This window comes from Cavia porcellus, unplaced genomic scaffold (genome assembly GCF_034190915.1).
Source record: "Cavia porcellus strain 051 isolate PalLab524CR breed Dunkin Hartley unplaced genomic scaffold, mCavPor4.1 scaffold_2, whole genome shotgun sequence".
Lineage (NCBI taxonomy): Eukaryota > Metazoa > Chordata > Mammalia > Rodentia > Caviidae > Cavia > Cavia porcellus.
In genome coordinates this window covers 51,978,110-51,996,433 of record NW_026947485.1, presented here as the reverse complement: position 1 = coordinate 51,996,433, position 18,324 = coordinate 51,978,110, and positions in this window count along the sequence as shown.

The following is an 18,324-nucleotide window of genomic DNA, read 5'->3' as shown; positions in this document are numbered from 1 at the left end:
AGACTTTCTTTAGTTGTCCTTATAAACAAAAGGAAATATTGTATTTTTTCTGAGTTCTATATCCTAGTATTAAAAAAAAGATGCTGAAAAGAACCTTAAATTACTTTCATATGATGAAGTCCTTTGAATCTACTAATCTAAATCTCAATATTCTTATATATGGAATCCAATAAAGGGGACATAACAGAATTTTATAATAGAGTGGGAATTTAGCTCAGCAGCATAAGTGTCTGTCTGGAAAGCACGAGGTCATGATTTCGATTCCTGGTACAAAAAACAATTCTATAATACATAAATGACCTGTTTAGTAGAAAGTACCTGTGATCCTATCATTGGTATAGACTCCTCCACTGCAAGCTCGCTTATTCACATATTCTGAGGTTTAACATCATGCACCATCTCACAGTAAATGTAACAATTACAGTCACAGATTTTCACAGAAAGACCTAAGCTTAAATTCTGAATCTTCTGTTTCTTAGTGCAGAGATATCTGAGCTTTTCCTCTACAGAATAATTCCCTTTTTTATACCCATCTTTTGGCTATTATGTAGATACATGTAAAGTACACTCTCTGATATAAATTACTCAAGATGAAAACTATTTTTGTTATTGGACTTATAATGGTTTTTATTCCTTCCTGAGAAAATATGAAAGTAGAATGTAAATACAGCAGTGTTTATGGTAGTGAAGAGGTATCATCAAAGAATGCCAACCATAGAATATGTTCGGATGGCAAATGCGACACTAATATTCTCCCTTCCAACATCCATAGCAAACATTGCATCATTCTGAGGAGTTTGGGCATGATTCTGAAACCTACTTAATATTAGTACTTTGCATGGACACTATTTATTAATAGTTATGGCACTCAGAAAAAAATTGTGTAAATCTGGCATATGTCTAGTCACAGCCTAGAGCCTAAGACAAATGAAAAAAAAATAACAGACTGTTTATACACTGAAAATAAATTCACAAAATAATTTAAACATTAAGTTGAAATTATAGCTACTAACTATAATTTCTTTTATTCTTAGTTTTCAAACTCCAGATTTCTTTCATTAGCATATAACATAAAATTGTTGCAAAACCAATAATAAAAATAACTAAAAATAGCAATGCAATCCATACTACTGAGTATTCTATGGTGCATCCATTATTGAAAACAACTTATCAAGCTTATTTGTCATGTTTATTGTAAGGTACCATCCTTTAAAAAGCACCAGCGTTCTTGGAAGAAACTTTTTTGGAATTCTAAACATCATTTTGCAGAGGGGGATAAAAGAGAGGTGGCCTCAGAAATTCTGGCTCTGTAAAAATAACTGGTTTCCAAAGAGTTGTAAAATCAACCTGGATAACACTGCAGATATTTTTCATCTGCATGGTGAGTGCAAGACATGTTTCAGCATCTCAGTCCTATCAGAACCACCTTGCAGCCACACTGACAATTGAGAGTAGTGAAGGATGTTCAGTGGAAGGCTGTTTCAGAAAGGAAAAGCACTACTATAATAAAAAAAATCATAATTGAATGAAATGAAGGGTAATTTAAGTCATCACAGTTTGAAAGAAAAAAGTATCTGAATCCAGTTTAACCTGTCTACCCTCTCTTTTGAAACAAAATTACATCTTCAAAAACATTATTAATTTATCACCCTTGCTAATAGTGTCTCAATTTGCAGAGAATTTTATGCCTTATATTTTACTTACTAATGCTTATGGTATACGTGAGTGAAGAGCATTTTTGCTATTTTGAAATATTTCTTCTTGGGTTTAAAATAGATCCCAATACAATTGATTAGATATAATTATCTAAAAAGACACTTGCCATTGTTTTATATAATTACAAGTAAAATTTACCAAATTTGAAATTGTTTTAATAGTTTAAAAGTGATTATAATGTGCTTCTTTTTCCAAAACTAATTGGAGGTTAACTACACAGCAAATCAAATTCTGCTTTTTTGAGAGTACTTTGATAAGGATATTTTTTAATGAAGGTATTTTAGAACAGAGATCATGAGTCTGACAGATTTTGATAGCAGCTGCAAAGTGACTGAATCTTCTCAGGTGAGAGAAAACGTGTGAATACACTACCTCCATTTTGCTAACGCTAGCTCAGAACTAGTCATAGTAATGAATGTCTTCAAGTGTATTTTAAAATGCAATATAGGACGCGTGAAAAAGAACAAAAGAAAGAAAATTCTGAGTCTTCCTTATTAACATTTTCTTTTAAATAGTGTGTGTATCAAATCCTAGAATACATTATTATGTAATGTAACTCTTTCAATAGCTTGTTTTGGTTAGTTCTATTATCCATATTTGAGATTATGAAATTCAAACAAAATAATTTAGAAATGTACATAAATTATGGATTTAATTTTCATAGGACTTGTCTGATGATGCGTAATATTCCAAACACCTTGCCTAGTACTTTCAGCTTTCTGAATACTTCAAGTGCTCTCTTACAGGTTTATGTTTTCTTCTGCTGGGCACCTATTGGAGAGTGATAAGTGTGGTTCATTCCTAGCATTCATTTTTCACCTCCAATCTCATCTGCTTAGCAAGGCCACCCTTCACCATGCTATTTGAACCAGCACACTAGCTCACTGTATTTCTTTATAACATCACAGTGATTCTCTTTAGAATTATCTCTTACTCCCTGTTATGGACAGAATTTTTCCCTGCCAATCCTCCAAAAGAAACTGTGTTTATTATAGATCCTTAAAAGATGACTAAGGTTAAATTAAGGGAAGTGAGCAGCGTCTATTCCAGTATGATTTGTTTTCTTATTAGAGGATTAAATAGGGTGCAGACACACACAGGGAAGACAATGTGAAGACACAGAGAGAAGTCTTTTGCTGAAGACACCTAGATTTGGTAATTTGCTGTACCAATCCTAGAAAGTTAATATATTGACATGGATCTAGTTTCCATTACCCCATATCTAAAAGTAATCAGCCAACTGCCAAGACTGAAATATCTGAAAGTATGATCTAAAATAAATTTTTCCTCCTTCACATTGAAACTCTCAGATGTTTTGTCACAGTCAAGAAAAGCTCACTAGCTCAATGTAATACCAGTAACTCAGAGATAACTGAATTTGAGAAGGGTGTCAGTGGATCAAACTATGAGGAAATTCACCCAATTTTTCATAACCTCCCAGACTATTTGTTTTTTCAAGTTCTCTGTGAATATTTTTACCATAACTATCCAGCTCATTCTAGTGATATTTCATGTATGTATTTCTGCCATCAGACTGTATTTTCAAGTAACTGTCTCTTATTTATTTTTTGCATATAAAGCACTTATCATGGTTCTTATCATGTAGCTTTTCACAGTAAGTACATAATAGAATCTGAAATTTGTTTGAGAATTAACCACTAAGCTTATAAAACAAAAAATATCCAAATTACATAAATTATTACTCATCGAGTTTTAGTTTTGTATATGCCACTTTAGCTACAAATTCTTTTATGCATAAGAATTTTCAAAAATCAGCATCTCATAGCTACATTATCTTACCTTTGTTACCATCTAGTGATCACCTCACACTCTTAACCATGGTTAAAAATATATGTATGTCAAATTTTCCACTCCATTCCTTAACAATAATACCAGATTATAAACAAGTGTCTCAGATAAATACTTCAGTTTCTCAGAATTCAGCCTCATACAAAATAATTTAATGTCATAATGTGACCTAGTAGCATGGCCTTTCCACTCACCCTAGTTCTGCTTTTGACACAGAGAGCTTCTCTCTCTCTTCCACAGTGCAAATTTCAGAATTTAATTAAGCCCAAAGCAGTTAATTGATACATATGTAGACATTCTCATGCTCAAGGAAAATTTAATATATCAGGATAACTATTGAAATTTCTGTTTTTTTTTTTTTTAATCTGGTCAAAGGTTTGAATCTAAGAAATGATGTGTTGGCTTACAAGGCATCTATTTCTTTTGATGTTCTATAACTTGAACTAGAACTGACTTTATTCTCTTAATATAATTTGTACCTGGTGAACACAAACTGTAGTGAGAGAAAAGTCTTCCAATGCTAGTTTTTCAGGTTAAATTCACCTTTACTAGGTGTATTATGGTGGTCAAAGTTTACATTTTCTGAGGTACATTTGTCATATAAAGACTATTCTTGGCTTCTACATTTGTTCATGTAACAAATATTTGTTATGTGCTTATGTCTGCCACTGTGTTAGTTGTCTTAAATTTATCAATTTAAATTGGATCTTTCAGAACTTGCCTGGACAAGTCAATAGGTAATATAAACTTAGCTTAATAAGTAAGAAAACATGTAGTGTTTTAGAGGTAAAAATGGCTTTGTAATCTAATGCCAAAATAAAGGTTCAGAAGTGCGGAGGTCATGGGACTGGCAGTTTAAATGTTTAGTAGGTCACCAGGCAAAGTCAAAGAGAAGTTGAGATTTGACCAAATATTTGAAAATAGTGAAAGAGTCAGCCAAGAAAAATACATGAAGAAAAAACATTCTAGACTGACATATCAGTTAAAACAAAGTATTTCATGTATATGCCCCCACACTGTGTTCCAAGAATGCAGTATGTGTGTGTGTGTGTGCATACATGTGTGCATTTGTGTTAAAACCAAATGAAATCATGTCCATGTGGCAACATGATGTCAGATACAGAGTGGCAGCCTTCATAGCAGAGCAGGGGATGTGACAAATGCAGTGCAATGTCTTGGGTTTGATCCTGCGATAGAAAAAGCTGATGAAAAGCAAATAGTCTGTAGTTTAGTGTTGTATACCTGTGTCACACTGTTTAGTTCCAGGAAAAGTATCTTGAGTATATAAGAAGTTAAACCATTAGGGGAAGCAGTTTGAAGGACATGCAGAAGTGCTTTGTTCCATAAATACTGCTTTAATACAAAATTAATTCAAAATAAGTTTTTAAAATATGTAAGTAAATGTGAAATATATATGTAAATTTCACCATTCTTTATGCTTTCCTTCAATGCAAATAATTAGTTATTTGCAATCATAAGAACAAAACAATATAAGCTATAATTTCATAGACATATAAAATAGAATCATAGCATTTTCTTTAAAATATAATTTCACTTAAATTTGAACAGAATTTCACCAATGAGCCTACAAGGAGGATAGCAAAAACTATAAAGTTACTGCCCAAAGTAAACTATATACAGAAAATGATTCACTAAAAAATGGAAAATAACAAAATTCTAGTCTATCTATTCTTACAAATATAATCTTCCTAACATGACTTAATGCAGAGATTGGCACGTAATAGCTAAAGACCTGTTTGTTTATTTAATGTGAAATCATCATCGTGTTCATATTAGTCATTAAAAACAGGATACACAGGCTTCTGATGCAAATTGTTACTCTGGAATTGCTTCCCACAGAGAGACTGACTATGTTTCTAACTGCGCCTGGCATCATCTTCTTTCTATTTGCCAAACCACTTTCCTGCCAAGAACCCTTCACTTCGAAAAAGTAAAGCTAGCTCTGCCTGTCCTTGGCTTAGAGAAGATATTACAAAAATGAATGAAATAGCATTGGAATAATACTCTGGAATCTCAGATCAAGGTGACCTTATCTCTGAAGTGTAAGAAATATAAAAATGTCTCTTTCTTTTTTAGATGGTGATGCAGTTTATTGACGAATTTATGGATCTGTCCCAAATCTCAGTGTGACTAATTGTGTCTAACAAAAAAATGGCGTGCTTCCAATCAGTATATCTTATTCTCCATCAATACACAATTTCTTGACAGCAATTTGCCAAGAAAGTCACATATAACTGGTGTTCATGAGGAGGCTATAAGCACTATCTCATGGTTAGAATGTTCCAAGTTTCGGTCAGCAATGCCAAATTTAAAATGAACCAGAGCGTTCTCTGCAATTTGTCATGTTTTTTATTTGTGCCAGCATAAAATACAAGGGGTGATCTAAATATGTGGTCAATGTTTAAATAAAAAAATTACAATAAAAGACACATTGCCATTAACTCTCTCAGAAACCTCCCCCTTGCATCGTCCATACTCATCCCATAGTTCTTGCTATTTTCTAAAGAAGTTTTTAGAAATTCTCTTTTGTCTTTACAACGTTTGATGGGAAAAGATTTGGTGAATGTGGCAGCTGAATGTAATCCTATGGAAAGACAGGTTTGTAAAATGCATTATGATGGGTCTGTTCTAACTTTTCACAGAAGCTAGCAACCTGTTACTTCTAGCTATCCTCTAATGTCTACCTGACTATGAAAGGTAAGTGAACAGATTCAGGACATTGATGCAGCCAGGAGAGTGCAACTACAGATACTTATGGAAGAGAATTTCCAATATTCCTTGCAAAAGTGTGCCGAATGGCAAGACATGCGTGTTCAAAGCCAGTGGAGAGTACTTTCTGGGAGCATTAATGGCAATGTGTCATTTATTAACATAAATATTTTATTTTGGAGGGTACCAGGGATTGAACTTATGATCTCATGTTTGCCAGTCAGATGCTTATGCCACTGAGCTAAATCCCTGGCACTAAAATAAATATTTTGAATTGTAATATATCATAGTTTTTTGTCAGAAGTCATGCTTGAACTAAGAAACAAAAGTTAAAGGTAAGCTCTGCCCAGTGTGATATAATTAAGATACGGAAATAGTGTCAGTTCACAGGGTATGATTACTAAAATAGCAGTGAAGAAAACAGAAAAGAGGAAATAATTTTTACCAAAAATAAAAATAGTGAAATTTAAACTATCAGCTCAGCTTTCCAGTAGAGGATGTGTATAAGCAATGGTGTCATCAACAAGGAATTACATGCAGCAGAAAGAAGAATAGAGTCATAGTGATTAGTGACAGATTATCTTCATTCATAGAATGGAAATAAAAAAAATTCTGAAGCAGAAAATGTATAAAGCAAGAGGATGGAAAAAAGACATCATGCTTCTCCCTAATCTTCATTCAAACTTGAAATTTTGAACACAATATGGTCAGAGAAGGCAACACAAGATTTCTTGTTGACTTGAAATGGTTTCATGAGGACTGTCAATATGTTGTTTCAAAGACATACAGTTTAAAAATTTTTATGGAAAATGAGATATTATAGTAGCCATTGTTCATTTTCTATTACTTGATTTTGAATGTCCTATAATATTTTCATTCTCTTGAATGGTTTTATATTATTTTGTTATGTTTGATACTACTGTATGTGAAGGTATGCTCAGCTATTTCAAAGAAAGAGACATCATGATAGTTACTGTTAATATTGGGTTGTCTTGTGGTGAAGTGCTGTGTTGCTTACATTGTTCTGTTCTGATTTGCTTTGTTTTGTCCTCTTTTGTTTTATTCTCTTTAAAATAGAAAAATAAAAAATACATAGAGTGTAGCTTTATTTAAAATTAGATTAAAATAATTTCTCTGGTTTTTTTAGTTGGGAATACCACACACAAATCTCGGACAGTAAAAGAAAATGCTGTATCACATCATTCTCAAATGGGAATTCTCTGAAAGCATGTGTCTTGTAATGCCTTTTGCTGACTGGCAAAGGATTGAAATCCATGTGGTAAAGAGTGGCACCCACTTCCACTTCCACTCTGTAACCATAATTACAGCTTGTGTATAAAGTGTGATTGTTTGGGCCACCGAGGTAACCTTTCACTTCTGTTCACCAGAAGCACAGCTCTTCACGAGGGTGTGTGGTGGTTTTGAGTGGAGTTTTATGTAAAGCAAGATGTTTTTGTGACTGGTAGATCTTTGTGAATTCACTTTTCAGTAAGAAAACAAAAAAGAATTGAGAGAAAATGAAAGAATGAAAGGAAATAAGAAAACAGGAAGAAAAAAATTTGGGAAGAGAAGGAAGAATGAGATGAAGAGAGAGTGAGAGAGGGGAAAGTGAAGGAGAGGAAAAGAGAAAAGAAGAAAAAATGGTTTTGCTGCAGAAGAGATTTGTAGGAATTGTGTCTTTTGTAGGCTGCTTATAATTAACCATTAAAAGTACTAAAATGGAGAGGTCCCAAAGATGGCAGCTTGCTAGGTGGCTAGATGGAGAGCCTCTCTGGGAAAAACAGCTCAGACTCTGGAATTTGACAACATGGAGAGGGCTGGATGAGTGGAGAAGGATTCTCGTGACCCCAGGAGCAAACTGAAGGAAAAAGAAAAATAGGAAGAGGATAGAAAAGCATGGGTGGAGGACTGGTGCAGGACCTGCTAACTGAGATTGGTCCTGCGCACTGCTGGGAGCCTCATGGAGTTGGACAACTCAGGGTCACATTGAAGTCACGGCGGCCAATAATGGGAGCTGATGTGAGTCTGGTCCCTTGGCAGGACGATGCAGCACAGCGTGGAATAGAGTCAAGGTGGAGAGTTACATTAATTCTTGGTGAGTGCTGGAAAATGGGTTCCGTGGTAGGTGTGGCCAGCTGGAAGACATTTTGGGGTTGGGCAGAGCCTGGTGCCAATGGCATTAGTCAGCCACCCCTGACCCAGAGAGGACTGGTGTGACCTGCTTGGGCTGAGTCACACCCCTGGTTGGGACCTAATAGCCAGGAACAGAACTGTCCTGACCCTGTGTCAGCACAGCACAGCCTAAACTGCTGAAGGCACTTGCCAGTTGACTGGGTGAGAAATGATAGGCTAGCCCACAGTCCCTATGTGCACCTCAGATAAGAGCAAACTGGAGAGGGCAGCAAGCCCCCAACCAGCACACTTCAGAAAAATCCTAAGCAATACAGAGAGGGCCTGAGACCTCCACGACACATCTGCCTGAAAGAAATCAGAAACATGACAAGAGAAAAAACTAAGAAAAAAACCTCCTACTGTTGACCCTGTCAAAATAAGTCCAGGAAGGGTAAATATAGTAGAGAACCAGTGAAGTAATCATGCAATATTGGCCACAACATCAGCGGACATAAAGAAATACCTTCGTGACTTCATAGACGAACTTAAAGCTGAAATTCTAATCTAAGTGAGGCAATATATAAAAAGATTAATAAGAGAAATGCTAAGCCCCTCTTAAGAAGCCACAGATGAAAGAATGGAGGAACCCAGAAAAGGAAGAGAAACTTTTGGTGAAGAATATAAACAAAATCTAGAATACATCAAACAGATCCAAAGAGATTACCAGGAAGTAAAAAAACTCCATTGAACACTGACAAAATGCCTTGACAGAAATTAAAGTTAACCTTTTAAAACTTGAAGATTGATTTGCAATGTATGATCATGAAAGAAAAGATCTATTAAAAATAACAAGGAACCAGGGAGTAACAATTCAAAGGCTAAAAGATGGAAAGAGCATCTATAACTTAAGAACAAAAAAATGTGAGTGAAGAAGCAGGAGTAACCACAAATGAATTACAAAGACTGATCACAGAAATACTTAAGGAAAACTCTCTCTGACAGCTTTTAATATTGTATTCTTATACTGGATTTCTGGTATTTTGATTATTATATGTCTGGGTGTAGCTCTGTTTGGGTTTTAGGTGGCTGGGGTCCTGTATGCCTCATACATCTGAGTATCTTTACCTTTTGTTAAATTAGGGAAATTGTCCTAGATTATTTCTGTATAAAGCCTTTGTAGTTCATTTGTTTGTGTCCCTACTTCTTCTTTTACATTCTTAATTCTTAAGTTATAGATCCTCTTATCATCTTCTAGCCTTCATATTATTGCTGTTTGCTTCATTGTTATTTTTAAGAAGTTTTTCATTTCATACTCACACATTACAAATCTGTCCTCCAGTTCAGATAATCTATCCTTAGTTTCTTTCAAGCTGTTATGCCATCTTTCAACAGAGCTTTTAGTTTCCTGGTAATCTCTTTGAATCTGCTTCACATATTCTATGTTTTCTCTATTTTCTTCATCAAACAATTAACCCCTTTTTTTCTGTTCTTCCATTTCACCATCTGTTTTTTTCTTGGATGGTACTTAGCATTTTTCTAACTATTCTACTTATATCTTGCTTTACTTCATTAAATACTTCACTTTTGAACTCATCCATGAGGCTCCAGATATATCGCTTTATGTCTATTGGTGCCATGTCTGATATTGCATGTTTTCTGTCCTCATTCTCCTTTACATTTACCTTTCCTGGATCAGTGTTCTCAGGATTGGGAGCTGAGGACCCTTTCTTGTTGCTCCCTTTTCCCATACTTTTGTTCCTTCCATACAAGCGTATATAGGAGGCCCAGTTTCTTTCTTTGTCAGTTACAGTTTGTTTGAATCCGCCAGCTAGGTGTTCCCACCTAATGCAGTATACTAGGGAACCACAGACCTTGGCCCACCCCTCCAAGTCAACCTACTGAAGGCTTCACTGCTAGGGTGCACTGCCAGGCACTGGGACCTGGTTTGGGCTAGCCTACTGTGTCTTAGTCCATGGCCTATCCCAGGCCAAGTGCTCCCTACCAATCCCGCTTGACAGGGGAATATGTGACTAAATTCACTGCACCATCCTGTTCCAGCTAGTCTGCCTGGTCCCAGAATGTCCTCTGTTGGAGCCTCCTAGTCTATGAAGGGTCCCCATTCCTCTCACTCACCACAGGTCGATGCAGGGCTTCCCTCTCCAGTCTTGCTCTCAACTCTGTTCATGGATTCCCACTCTCAGAGCTTTCGTGCGTCTCTCTCCCTGCTGTGCTGATTCAGATGCAGCAGTGGCGGCAGGAAATTCAAATTGTGGTTTCCAGAGGTGCAGGTTCCAGCTTCCATGCTGATATTTTATCTGTTCCAGTTAGAGCACCAGGATTGCACTTCCAGTTGGTTTCTCTCAGCTTACTTCATTCCTGGGTTGGCAGGGAATATCTCCCCTTGCTTAGGACTCCTCACACTGCACCATTCCTGGACTCTAAGCTGGCTATCTCAGAGAGCCTCTGTAGCTGCTCTTATCTATCCACCATGCTCTCCCGGAAGTCTTTTTAATAGCATTGATTTAAAGAATTGTTTATTCTCCTAGTGAATAACATTAATTCATAGGGCATTATTATATACATTTATAAGAGCAGGCTAGGAGAGTAACTCAGTTCGATAAAATAAACTTGAAACTTTACTAAAGTATAAGGATATTTATAGCACAAGATAATTTTTTAATCTGTAGTTCAAAAATTTTTAAGACATTAACTCTCAGCCCCTTTCAGACAATATTATCTTTTGATGGAGTCTAAATAATTGTATTTGTTCAAGACAGCAACATGTAAATTATGCAAATTATTTTATTCTGCTGCATTAAGAAAGTAGTCAGAAAGAACCCTGTAGCACTTTCTAAAAACTATAAAATTTTATTGGTTTTTAATCAGCACTGGGGCAAATGTGATGTTTTATCTGTCAAAATCAAAACATAAACAATTATGATCTATTCTATTTGAACTGCAATGTATATATTATGATAAAGTATAAAATCAATAGATAGCAATATGGTATAATGGAAAGGCCAAGGGATTTAAAGTCAAAAGACCCTTGTTTGAGTCCTGGCTCTGCAATTTACTGGGTATGCGACCTCAGGCTATTGAGTTAATCTAGCTCAATATGTTTCTTGCTGTGTGCACCTCTTGTGGGGATAAAGTGGGGTAATGTCTGTAAATGTGCTTGCCACACAATAGTAGGCCCAAAACGGTCAAAAGGCTGTCCTCTGAGCTGCAGCAGCCAGGCAGAGTCTTTAACAGCACTGCACAAGAGTGTCATGGTGCTGCATAAAGGAGGAATCTATTTTCAAAGTAAACCTCAAAAGGAAAGTTACTTTTCAGCCCAAGAGGGTACAAAATTATCCACCCCTGCCCCAGTGTAGTAGATAAAACTCTGGAAAAGAGATGGAACACTAACGTGAAACACAGCAGCAGATCCTAGGGGAAGAAGGGAAACCTCTCTTGAAGCTTGGTAAATTAGTACAATAGATTCTGGGTAGCATGTGTGAGAAAGTGTAAATCATCACAGAAATCATTTGGCAAAGTAATTGGATCTGGAAGCACACTGTGGACAATGACACCATGCAAATGTTATACATGTATATCTATTAAGTGTGGTGACCAGAAAACAATACCATATATGCATGTAACAAAAACACAATCATTGTAATAAAATTTAGGTGAATCTAAAAAAACGAAGAATTCACACCCTACTGTAAAGTATTACCATTGCCTTATCCTCTATGTATACATATACATAAATATGTGCATATGTATTTATATACACATATAATAGGAAACATGAGTGTATATATGTATATGTATATAATTTCATATATGATAAAATTTACACACATTTCACTGGAGAGTCCAATCAAACTTACGTATTTTACTACCCGGTGCTCCGACAAAGTTTGGAGTTATTGAAAAAACTATCTGGATATCGCTGCATTATAAATGCACTTGAAGGAAAAAGACTTTTTCCTATGAATTTAAGTTAAAACACTGGAGTTTTGGTTTCCTAAATTTCAGTAAACAACTTCCTCAGTGAACTCAAACTGTGTCTATTGTGGGACACTCCATATTAGAAAAGTTCTTAGGAAACGTAGAAGCTTGCTTAAAGATTCTACTATTTGAAACTGTGTCTCACTCCATGAAATACTTTTAACCGAAGAATCATACTTCTCTGAGATCATTTTTGAACTACACTTCTGAAAGAGACACCTGTGGTAGAGAATCAAATTTCATCAGTTCTTCATTTGAGTTACCTAACTTAAACAAATGAACTTGATAATCAGTAAAATAAATCCCACAGTAAGAATGGTCTTATAGATAAATTTAGAGATTGTAAAATATTGTTTTATCAATATAAAGAATGGTAATTGAAAATATATGAATATTGATGTATTTTCTTTGATTTATTACCATCTTGATCATCTCTATTGCTAAGTTCATAACAAGGCAGAGAAAAGATCCAAGTGTCCTTGAATTTGAATTTAGGAGGTTTGATATAATAAGCATAATAATAATAATATCTCTCCACCAAACAGATATTTATATTCTTCATTAAACTGAAAATCTTTGCATGTGGAAAAATATATTGTCAAGAAAAGCAGGTGTTGGAAATTTTAGGAAAATAATAGTTTTGTTATTAACTGTCAATTTGCATCACAGTGTGATTTATTCAGGGAGGGGTAATTGCATTTGACAGATATAAACCTGATTATGTTTTATAATATGGGAAATATTTTAGGAAGACCATGCAATATAGTTTTGCAGCTATAATTTTGAAGTTTGTAACCTATCAACACAAAACTATAGAAAATAATTTTAATAATAAATTCCTACAAAAGGTAATTAGAAAACTACTTCTTAATTCTTTTTCATAAAATATTCAATGATGATGAGTATTGCAAGAACCTATTTACTTTACTGAGATATCATTAAAGTGAATGTGTTTCTTAGATAAATTGTGCTAAAGAAGCTTCCTGTCTCACATGACAGAGAATAAAATGAACAATTGTAAACCTCTAGCAGCATTTTACATTTGTGTTTCAATTTTTTTTTCTATTTGTTCTCATATTTGCTATTCCATGAATCTGTACAAATTAGAGTTTCAGTAAATTTATTTCTGTGGTTTATCCTTCTACTGTAAATGTACCAATCTTTATGTGCCTTCAAAGCGGAATTCCTTCAGTAAGTGCTTTCTTAAAAATGATCTTCTATGAATAAGACTGGTAACATTTATCATTACTAAGGGTTGTAGAATAAAGTATACATAAAAAAGAAAAACTTAAAGACTGTCTGCTACTACACATAATAGAAACTAACTCAAATAAGTCTAACTTTATCAAGTACTCTGTGATGATTCTCCAAAACTATCCCTCTGAGTGAAAACCCTTAGAGTGATCCTTAGAAAGGGAAAGCTAAGAATGTTTCTTTTCAGTATCTCTGTCAATTTATATTTTTGTAGACAGAGCTTAAAATAAAATGTAAACATAAAACGCCAACAATAGTTTCTAGTACTGTATGCAGAGGTAGATTAATCCAAACCTTTTTCTGATAGTATTCTGAAATGATGACTCCCACAATCTACCGAGCTGGAATGCCTGTAGGATAAATTCTTTCCTTTACATGGGAATGTTGAGAAAGCTTTCTGAAAGGTATCAGAAAAGTCATGCTCTCTTCTCAGTCTTGACATTTGAAATTTATTTCAAATCTCACAATAGTCCTATGAAAGAAATATTCTCTTTCACAGATAGGAAAATTGATGCTCAGAAAGGTTGAATGATTTGGATAACATCATGCAACCAGGCAACGTTGGAAGAGAGTTTTGAACCTGCATGTGGTATGCAAAGCATCTTCTCACCTTGTTTCCTATGTTACCTAACAAGTGTTCTCCAAGTGAAATTATCCTCTTCTGAAGATGAAATTTAGCTTAGTCACCTGATTCAGGAATTTTTCTTCTTAATTGTACTTGCCCACAACATTACGCAGATCTGATGAAGAGACTGATCATTTAGGGTGCATGCCTATCCATCTCCACTTCCTGTGCCACACTGAGCACAGCATTTCTCTTTGCTGTCTGCTTCATACAGAAGCCTAAGTTGGTATTAAAACGTTGTGATAGCAAGAAACCTGCTTTCAGACACTGGCTTAACTCATTGGCTCTTCAGTGTTATCCTATTTATATCAGTTCATTATATTGTACTTAATATGAAATTACAATGACTCACTCATAAGTGCAGCTTTCTTAGACTTAATTAGACACTGAAGAATTATTAAACATTTGACAATATATTGTACATTTGATCTCAGTGTTGAATTTTCATTGATATTAATGCACATACAATGTAATATAACATGCTCCTCTCTGAGCTTATGTAATTTTTCACAATTTAACAGCTTTTTGGATGCCTGACTCACTTGGATATTTGACACATCAGTATTTTCTAAGTGAGACGTTACTGTTAATTAGAGATCAGATCATTTGATCAGATAAAGAACAATGTCAAGACCATATCAATTACACAAAAATTCATCTGAATTCCAAAATTCAAATCTGCTGGTGAATATGAAATGTGAATTACCTTAGCTATAAAAATAGATGCATTAGAAAGATGACTCCTACCACATGTTAACCCTAAAATATAATAATTTAACAAACAGTTTGTTTATAGAATTGAGCATAAGACCAATATTATTTAATCAGAGATATAATTTCATTAAACCAAGTACCGCAAGACTATTAGCAAAATCCTCACATTAATAGATAGAGGACAAAAATTCTGCTTGAGTTTACCTTACATTTCTTATTTACTAAAGTCTTTAAAATAATTTATCCAGTTAAAAACACACAATTGATTAATAAAATGGATAAAATGATATCAGGTAATCATTTGCATAAATAAAATATATAAGGTAGTATCCAGTAAGATATACATAAATACCTCTTACACTACAGAAATTGTGTAAGAAACTCATATAACTGGCATAGGAACATCAAGTACTTAGCTTAGCTCCTAGACACTTTTAGCAACAAACTGCCCTGGGAAACGAATCTTCCAGTTTAAACATGTTTTCAAGCTTCTTGAATTTATTAGATCTTGAAAAATGATTATTGGTAGAATAAAAATAAATGTTAACTTTTAAAATCTAATCAGTAATGATATACAAATGTAGCATAATAAACTGTTTTTATTACAATTTCATCGTCTGAATGGAAATTATAGCGTTAGCACTTTCAGGAGATGGCTCTCTCTGCATGCACTGTGAGGAAGAGTTCACATTATGGTCTGTAAGGCATATCAAATTTATTCTATGAGGTAGATAAAGGTCTTTTAAAGGTCTTACTCCACTTGTGGAATGAATTTCTTATCACGTGTGAATTCTGAGTGTGACTTGCTTTTTTTTTTTGTTACTGAAAAGGGTTGGTTTGTAAAAAAAATAGCTAAGAATTTCACTAAAGTATAATAGTGTACTCTTTATAAAATTAAAGAAAATAGGTGTTAGCATTAAAGGAATACGTGTTAGCATTAAAATGATTATTGATTTACCACACAGATTACTGTTGAAGACAAATTAGACCAATAATCCATTCATAGATGGAAGGAAATATGAACATTCCATTAGATGTTAAAATATCTTCAGATTTTAAAATAAGTCAAGGTAGAAAAAGCAGAATATTTTCCCCATTTTGGAACATAAATGTAAGAGAAAGGTAAGGAGATATTTTCAAAGTCTGATTTTTATTCCATAAATTTATCATTTCAGAGTTTTCAGTTTATAATAATGGTTCAAAATTTTTCTAAACTTGATTGACAAATTGAACTTTCTTATACATGACACCAGACAATATGAAGATGCTACAATGCAGCATATGTTGCTGTTCATGACCACATAGCATTATTGTTAGTGATGTTATAATCATTGGCATGGAGATTTAATTTCTGTAGTTGAAGAAATTGAAGTTCATAGAGGTTGACTATTTCTCTTGTTTTACAAATCTTACTGAATTCCTCATACATGCCAGCTATATAATTATGTATTATTATTGTGTATTATTATTATTATATCAACACATATATATTGTCTATGATTCTACTGCTAGTCATGAAAAACAAACTCAAAACATTTTAATTGTTGAAATAATAATTTTCATATTTTAATATGACACACTGTGTACACAATTGTCTGTTTTATTCACTGTTCTGCTCATATTTAGGCATCTGCTACATAACAGACCCTCCAAAATATTACTTTGAGTGAATTCATTGCTAAATACAATCTTTACTCTGTTCTCTCCCTCTTTTCCTCCCTCTCTAATTCTATAAATATATATCTTCCAATCCTACAATACTCCTTTATTTATGATACAGATAGAGTCAAGAAGTGTTCAGTAAAGAGGAATAAACAAACCATACCTACTTGAAGGTTTTACTACTTAGTAGTATTACACTGATTGAAAGTATTTTCATATTATCTTCATGAATTTTCATTATTTTTCATCATTCCAATGAAATAAAATATGTTGTTTGTCTTACAAACAAATTTTTCTGCTTTCTGTGCCCCAATATTTTTTCTCAGTTTTGGACTATTTTATACTTTGACAAGATTGTAGTTTATACGTATTTTCCTCACCCATTTTTTCCTAACATATTTGGCAGTCCTGTGTAGATGAAAAACAAGAGCCAGTCAGAACAAAGGCTAGTGGGAAGGAATAACAACCACCACCAAAATAAAGAAGAAACACGCTTTAGAGAAAAGCTATGTCACTTCCAGAGGGAGCGGATAAAAATAGTTTTCCATAGACATTTGAGCAATCTTTCAAAAGCAGGGAATCTGGGCCAAACATGCTTTGAGATTCTAATCATTTAAGACTACAGATAGGTAAAACGCTTCAGCTGGAAAGGTGAATGATGGACAGTACGTGTTCATGATAATACATCTGGGAATAAAATGTGCTGTCACTTTCTCAGTTCCACAATGTAGCTACTTGGTTTTTTCAGCTTTGTATGACTGTTCCAGATGCTAAAAGATAAGCTGATAACTGGAAATGCAGGACTTTCTATTATATGAAATCAGGGTTCCCTTTGTTTGTACCTTGGAACTGTTAAATATTGTAAATTAAGTAAAGAAAATGATTTTAAATTTAAAATATTTATCATATAAACCAACAAAGACTGCCATGAAGACTCGTGTTTTTGGCTGTTCTCTTATGGCTGCCTTGGTGTCCTAAACGTATCCAAAACATTTACCTTTCATGGTCATTTTGGATTTGGTAAAAGTCCAGGCATCGCATGGTGCCAGATTCAATCAACAAAGTTGAAGAGAACATGCCACATGTTTTGAGGAGCTGAATCTGACTTTCTGCTGGATGATACTTGACACCAACATTCACTGCTTTTTTCTTTTTTAATCACACTTCATGTGGGTATCCACAAATGGGGACTTCCAGAGCCTCTTCAAGAGTGGCAGGAATGATACACTCAAAGGAAGTGAGACTATTTTATGGGAAATTAACGGCAATGTCCTTTTCACTCTAGTATGTATTTTTTTTTTTTTGTCTTTTTCATTTTTATCGGTACCAGGGATCGAACTCACTACCGCCTGCTTGCAAGGCAGGTGCTTATGCCGCTGAGCTAAATCCCCAGCCCCTCTAGTATGTATTTTTATTTAAGTGCACAATGTATTATTTGATCAGCCCTTGTATATCTATATTCGTTTTCCTCTAGAGAATATGTCAACAGTTGGAATCAATACCTATGTCTATGTCAAAATCTCTTTTACTGTTACTATATTGTTTTAAAATTTTTATTTTCTTTATGTTTCATTAGCACATTTATTATTAAACTTTTTCAACAGTCTAGCATTGAAAAAATACCTATCACTGGTTCAATTTGCGTTTTCTTGTCTACAAGTGAAATAAAATAACTTTTATTATTTGTCAGGTCAGATGTGTTCTCT